Genomic DNA, 7,905 nt, shown 5'->3' on the forward strand with positions numbered 1-7,905 from the left:
TTTTTATAGACACCTCTTCCTCTCCTCTGACATTTGTCCGTCTGTTCCATGTATCCATGCCTCTGGTCTATTTTGTTTGTCAGTTTATTTTGTTCATCAGATTCCACATATTAGTCAGATCATATGGTATTTGTCTTTCTCTGACTGGCTTATTTTGCTTAGCATAATTTTCTCGAGGTCCATCCATGCTGTGACAAAGGGTAAGAGTTCCTTCTTTTTCACAGCTGTGTAGTATTTCATTGTGCAAATGTCTTAAAGCTTTTTTATTCACTCATTTATTGATGGACACTTGGACTGTTTTCAGATCTTGCCTATTATAAATAACGCTGCTATAAATATTGGTTACATATATTCTTTCTGGTTGGTGTTTTGGGATTCTTATGATATACACCCAGAAATGGGATTGCTGGGTAAAAGGCAGTTCCATTTTTAATTTTTTGAGGAAACCCCATACTGTTTTCCACAGTGCCTGCACATGCTCACCAACAGTGCACTGGGGTTCCCTTTCTCCACATCCTCACCAGCACTTATTTGTGGATTTATTGATGTAGCCATTCTGACAGGTGTGAGGTGATACCTCATTGTAGTTTTAATTTCTAGTTGTCTTCCTGGTGTTCAGTTGCATAAGTTCTTTGGATATTTTGGAACTTAAGCCCTTATTAGATGTATCATTGGCTAATATATTCTCCCATAGAGTGGGCTTCCTTCTTATGTTATTGGTGGTTTCTTTTGCTGTGCAAAACCTTTTTAGTTTGATGTAGTCATATTTGTTTAATTTTTCCTGTATTTCTCAGGCCCTTGGAGACATATTTTAAAAAATACTGCTCCAAAATATCTGAGATTTTACTGACTATATTTTCTTCTAGAATTTTTATGGTTTCCTAACTTATATTCAAGTCTTTTATCCATTTCGAGTTTATTCTTGTGTATGGCATAAGTTGGTGGTCTAGATGCATCTTCTGCATGTATCTGTCCAATTTTCCCAACACCATTTATTGAAGAGACTGTTTTTACTCCAGTGTATGCATTTGCCTCCTTTGTCAAATATTAATTGATCAACACCTAACTGCTCCCCTGCTGGCCCGATTGCCCTAACTGCCCTCCCCTCCTGGCCTGGTCACCCCTAACTGCCCTCCCCAGTGGTGACATTGCCGCCAGCACACTGACATCTACATAGTCAAATCCAGCATCAGTGCTTGACCAGGGGTCCTTCAAGTTGTCTTTCACAGCCAGGTCCAGCCTTCTGCCCCAGCCCCTCCTCAACACCTGGCTACCACTAATCTGTGTCCCAGTTCTTTAATTTTGTAATTTCAAGAATAATATTTAATGGAATAATACATTATATGACCTTTATAACTTTTGAGATTGGCCTTTTTAAGACTTTAATTTTTTAGAGCTGTTTTAGGTTCACAACAATGTTGAGAAAGAGGTATAAAGATTTTTTTTCACAAACCCCATGCCCTGACACATGTATAACCTCTTCCATTGTCAACATCCCCCACTAGATTGGGTTGTTTGTTATAGTGATGAACCTACATTGACACATCATAATGATCTGAAGTCCATAGCTTACCTTAGGGTTCACTGTTGGTGAACATTCCATCAATTTGGACAAATGTATAACAAAGTGTATTCATTATCATAGCATCACACTAAGTATTTTTACTGTCCTAATACTCTTTTGTGCTCTGCCTATTCATCCCACCTATTCCCCCAAGCCCCTGGGGCCACCAGACTTTATTGTCTCCATAGTTCTGTCTTGTCCAGCATATCATAGTGTTGGAATCATAGCATGTAGCCTTTTCAGACTGGCGTCTTTCACTTAGAGTACACATAAAAGATTCCCTCATGTCATTTCATGGCTTGATAGTCATTTCTTTCAGCACTGAGTAATATTCCACTGATTAAATGTATCCATAACCTATGCAGGACATCTTGGTTGCTTCCAAGTTTTGGCAATTACAAGTAAAGCTGCTATAAACCAACATGTGCAGGTTTTCATGTGGACATACATGTCAGTTGCTTTGGGAGCACCTGATTGCAGGATCATTTGGGAAGAGCATGTTTTGTTTTGTAAAATCTCCCAAACTATCTGACAAAGTAGCTGAACTCTGCATTCCAGTCAGCAATGGAGGGGCGTTCCTGCTGCTGACATTCTCACCAGCGTTTGGTGCTGCTGGTTTTCCAGATTTCGCCATCCTAGCAGGTGTTTAGTTGTGTCTCATAGCCATTTTCATTTGCCTTTATCTGATGATATACAACACAGAACATTTTTCCATACATTTATTTGCAGTATGTATATCTTCTTTGGTGAGGTGTTGGTAAGGTCTTTTGCCCATTTTTTTTTTCATTCTGTTGTTCATTTTCTTATTGTTAGGTTTTCCGAGATCTTTGTCTATTTTGATAGCAGTTCTTTGTCAGATATGTCTTTTGCAGATCTTTTCTTTCAATCTGTGATTTGCCTTCTCCCTCTCCCGGCAGGATCTATTGCAGAGAAGAGCACTTTCATCTTACTGTTCCAGCACACCTTTCGTATTGTGTCTAAAAAGTCATCATCATACCTGAAGACATCTAGATTTTCTCTTAAGTTGCCTTCTGGGAGTTTTATAGTTTTGTGTTTAACATTTAGATTTGTAATACATTTGAATTAATTTTGGTGAAGGCCTGTATCTAGATTTATTTATTTATTTTGTATGTAGCTGTCCAATTGTTCCCACACCATTTGTTGAAGAGATTATCTTTGCTTCAATGTATTTTCTTTGTTCCTTTGTCAAAGATGTCTACATTTATGTGGGTCTAATTTGGGGGCTCTCTCTTGTTCCATTTGTCCATTTGCGTATTCTTTGGCCAATGACACTGATCGAAAGCTCTTTAGTAAGACCATGGCAGGCAGTGTCCTCCTCCCTCTGTGCTCCCCTTCAAAACTGTGCTGCTCTGCTGGGCCTTTATCTCTTCGTAGAAACTTTAGCTGTTGATTTCCATGAAGTGACTGGATTGGAATTTTGTTTAGGGTTGCATTGAGTCTACACATCAAGTTGGGAAAAGCTGACATCTTGACAATCTTGAGTTGTTCTGTCCATGGCCATGAACTATCTCCGTTGATTTAGCACTGCTTCAGTGCTGGTCATTATGGCTTTTCCCGGTAGATAGTTTATCAGATTTATACCCGAGGTGGCCCCCGGGGCAGGACCTTAAAGAAGAAGCAGCAGGAGGTGCACACTCAGCAAAGCTTGTGCCCAGAGACAGTGTCAGATCTGAGCCAACTCACGGGCAAGGTAGGTGCTGTGGGGCCTGGACTCCCCCCTCCCAGCCATGGGTGCCGGTCTTGCGTGGCCAGGTTAGGGTGGAGGTCAAGGAGATGGCCTGACAGAACTGTGTGGTGTGGGGAGCTCAGGGGATACTGCCTGTGTTATCCTGGGCTCAGCGCCCCCCCCCCCCCCCCCCAAAAAAAGCCCCTGCCACCCTGCAGCAGCCTCTCCTGGTGGCATAGGAGGTACCAGTAGGTGGTCTTCGGTTAGGGAGGTGAGACTTTTACAGATGGCTCGCCAGGCACTCAGCAGTGTCCTGGTTCAGAGCAGAGGTTCCAGGTGACTGGCTGGTGGCAGGAGACTGACCTGTCTGTTTCCTAGGGGAGAAGCTGCGGTGGAGCCAGGCACAGCGCTGCCTGAGCGACTGTCTATGGACTTAATTGTTGGATGGCCGTTTCCAGGTGCTGGCCTCTGTCCTGCTCTCTTCTCGCGTCCCCTTCTTGCTGAGACCTCAGGGATGGAATTCCTGCTAAATTTTACGTGCACCTATTTCTGTGTGGGGTGTAATGCTCTGGCTGAGAGAAATGTTAAAGCAATTTTGATACAGAAACCCCTAGAACTGCAGACAGGCATATGACTGGCCACTCTGCCCGGTGACTGTGGGCAATGAGTCTCGGCTTCCCATGGCTGCCTGGGCTAGCAGGGCACCAGCAAGGCAGGTGTGTGAACCGTGCCAGAGTACGCCAGATTGCCGAGGCCAATTAGAGTGTGAAGGCCTTGTTCAAAGTACACTGGATGTCCAAGGCCACTCTGAGCGTGGGGATCTTAATCAGGGTCTCATAAGTGCAAGGATGCAGTAATCTCATGGCACACTGTGCAAGCGTGCCCTTCTATAACCCAAATGATAAAGGCCACTATTTGGAAGGAAGCTCCTTTGTCTCAGTTGTATAAAGTTACTGACCAGCCAGTGCAGGGCTGCAGAATGGGGAAGAGGCATCACTGACCAGCAGGTGCGGCTGCTTAGAGAGGCTATAGCTCTAAGGATGGCATTTGTATAGCTCCTATGTTAGAGGCTGCCATGTGGGAAAGATGTATGGTTATCTAGCCAGTGTGTGGCTACCTACGGTATCAGACTTTACTTTGGAGAACTGTTTTGTCTAGTAGCTCCTTATTAGCAGTGGCTATAAGGCCACTGGATCCTACAATGAAGACTCATATATCTACGACCTCTCATGGCTTCTCTATCTACTGCCCAGTGTCCCAGGGAGTCCAGCCCTTGGCAGAGGGGCTTGGGCCCAACGGTTGGCGTAGTAGGGCAGCATCAGGACCTGTGCTCCCACACTCGGACCAGTAGGCAGGAAGGAGCAGTGAGTGCTTCCAACACTGCACCCAGCGAGCAGAGTTCCGGAGGGAACTTGCTCTCACAATTAGTGCTGTGAGCAGGGCTTAGGAGAAAGTACTCCAAGAATTAGACCTTACTCTGACAGCAAGGCACCAGCCAGGCAGGCACAGCAAGGAGGGGACCAGCCAGGAGGGCACCAGCCGGGAGGGCACCAGCCAGGAGGGCTCAGCAAGGCAGGGCTCTGGGGCTCAGCGGTGCCTTAGAATCCCTCTGCTTTCCACTTCACAAGGAGAAAGCTGAGCCCGAGGGAGAGAAAGCCCTGCCAGGTGCACACACTGTGCGGAGCAGGTGCACAGGGCTTGCAGCAAGCACAGCAGATCCTGGTAGAGCGCAGTCACAAAGGACACGCGCACAGGCTCACACGTGACTCTCGGCCACACACACCACCTTGAGCCCAGGCGCTGCTTCTCCCACATTCGTTCTCTATGGTCGGTGACAGCCATTTTCTTCCTTCATGCGCTTCTTTACGGAGCAGAAAGCACATGCTGCTGGCTGAACCGATCATGCCGCCTTGGAGTCACATGGCCATTCCACTGAGCGCAGAAATAAACATAGTATCTCTCTATTGTCCCAAGACCGCCCCCTCTGCCCCTGTGGGTGCGCAGCCCTGTGGGAATCTCTGCTGCTGGAGATCAAAGACCTGAAACCAAGACGTGTCCCTGGTGGCCGAGATGGCCCGCCCTGGCTGCCAGCCACGGCCAGCATTTGCCTGGGAGCCGGCCCTTTGCCTGCCCACTCCCAGCCACAGGCGGGTGCACAGTCCACATCCCCACCTGCGTCCCTCCTCCACCAGCCCTGCCCCTCCATCTGTTTTTTTTTTTTTAGTTTTGTCAATGGTTTTGCAGAAGGAAAGGGAGCTTCAGCACCTTCCTAATAATAGCCCAGATTTGACACTTTTTCAACTCTGCTTCGAAAAACAGGAATTCTTTTTAAAGCTGATTAGCATTCGAAGTCGGCATTAATGGAAATGACGTGAATCACAGAGCCACAGCCATCTGCACGCTGTGCGGTGACGCATGTGTGGGTTGGTGCTCAGCGGAGAGCATGTGGTTGGCGAATTACAGCAGCGTGCAGTCCCAGGGCCTGGAAGGATGGCCAAAGCGGGCTTCTTTCCTATTTCCATGAGCATTTGGCATTTCCCTGCAGTTAGCATTTTCCGTCCTAAAGCTTTTCATACCCCCTCAGGCCTGCTCTACATAGGCGGCTTTGCCGACATGAGTGAGTGCCCAAATCCTGATGTATGGCCTCCAGCCAGTGCTCAGCGTGAGCCACGCGTTCAGAGCCAGGAGCAGGCACCCCACCGCCACCCTCCCCGCACCAGAGGCATCTGGCTGCCTCCTGCTCTGGCCTGTTACTGACATTGCACCCTGATGGGTAATGAGAAGCCCGGGGGAGGGCTCCCACCAACTCTTGCTTCAGAAAACCCTTCTGGCAGCTGCTGAGAGGGCTGAAGAGAAGTAGCTGAGCTGCCCTGCCTCCTCTGCTCAGGCATCGCTCTGCACCCGTGACCCCCTTTAAGTTCCCCAGGCTCTAGGGAAACTACCGCGACTACCCCCTTTTACTCAGAGGAAACCGGGCACAGAGAGGTTAAGTAACTCGCCGAAAGCCGCCCAGCTCGCAGGATGCAGAGCATAACTGCTCAGAAGTCCTGGAAGCACATTTGATCTCACTTTGACACAATTTCCCAATTCCCTCTGTCACCCACGTGCCCAGGCTCTTGAGCCACCCTGTGCAGTTGAAAGGATACAGAAGCAGAATCTAGAATTCATGGAGGCCTGGGAAGATGAACAAGAGGACCCAGAGCACCTGGAAGACTCTAGAAACGTAGGGAGCGAGAACCCGTTTCTCTGTGCTCATGACTACCTTAGCAGAGCCCTCCGGGCAGGGCGGGCGGGAAAGAGCCTCCTGCTTACAGCACATGCCCCTGAGTGAAGCTTAAGCCATTAATCCGTTTCACTCTCTGGGCTTTAGAAGACACAGCCTCCTAGACAAACCACAAAGAAAGTTAAATGTTTCTGATGCTGAAGGGCTCAGGCCGCACTTTCCTATTTCTGTCTCCTTAGCTTTGCGGAGCAGATCAATCCGCTGGGAAACACGGCAGGTTTTATTTTTGCAAGTGAAGATGTTACATAATGCAAAGCCAGGACGTGCCTTAAACACAGGAGGGAAGCGGAGCTCCTGCTCCCGCGGCAGCAGCAGCGGGCCAGGCGGAGAGTCCAGCACCGTTCACACCCCGAGGCACACAGGGCACCTGCTTTCTCTGCTCTTAACACCTAGGAGCATGTGAAATGCACAGCATTTTGTAAAGATCTCATAGAAGCTTTTGGCTGAGAATGTAGGGAGACCCCCTGGCTGAGGGGCTCAGTAGGTTGGAGCCTCATGCAGGAAACCAAAAGGTTGCAGGTTCGATCCCTGGTCAGGGTGTGTATGGGAGGTCCCTGGTCAGGGTGTGTATGGGAGGCATCCAATCAATGTTTCTCTCTCACCTCTCTCTACCTCCCCCCCTAAAATCAATTTTTTCTCTCTCTCCCTCTCTCTTTTTCTAAAAAATAAAAATAATAAAAATCAATAAACATATCCTCTGGTGAGGATAGAAAAAAAGAATATAGGGAGACCAATCTCAGGTGTAAAAATCTCAGGTGTAAAACTGATGTTGGAATGAAAACATGTTAGCCAATTCTGTTTATCGATGTATCAAGCTTAAGCTTAACTAACAGTGGTATCTCTTTCTGAGTGAAAAATAAATGTTTGGTTTCTTTCACGAAATCAAAACTAAGCCTCAATTTTTAAAAATTAAATCTTTATTGTAGACAGTATTACATATGCCCCTGTTCCCCACTGACCCCTTCTAGCCTGCCCCATCCCCTGCCCGAGGCCTTCAGCATCCTATTGTCTGTGGGTTTTATACAGTTTCCTCGGTTGATCACATCCCACCACCAACCTCCCCTTCTTTCCCTCTGAGATTCCACAGACTGTTCTATGCTTCTATGTCTCTGGATCTATTTTGCTCATCAGTTTATTTTGTTCATTGGATTCCACATGTGAGTGAGATCATGTGATACTTGTCTTTCTCTGACTGGCTTATTTCTCTTAGCATGATACTCCCCAGGTCCCTCCATACTGTCTCAAAGGGTAAGATTTCCTTTTCTGTCACAGCTGCATAGTATTTCCTTATGTAATGTAGTGAGGTCAGTTTTTAATATCTTCATTCTACTTTCCAAAATCTCTACATATTTTTAACACACATGTATTAAT

The sequence above is a fragment of the Myotis davidii genome, unplaced genomic scaffold, assembly GCF_000327345.1.
Source record: "Myotis davidii unplaced genomic scaffold, ASM32734v1 scaffold1580, whole genome shotgun sequence".
Lineage (NCBI taxonomy): Eukaryota > Metazoa > Chordata > Mammalia > Chiroptera > Vespertilionidae > Myotis > Myotis davidii.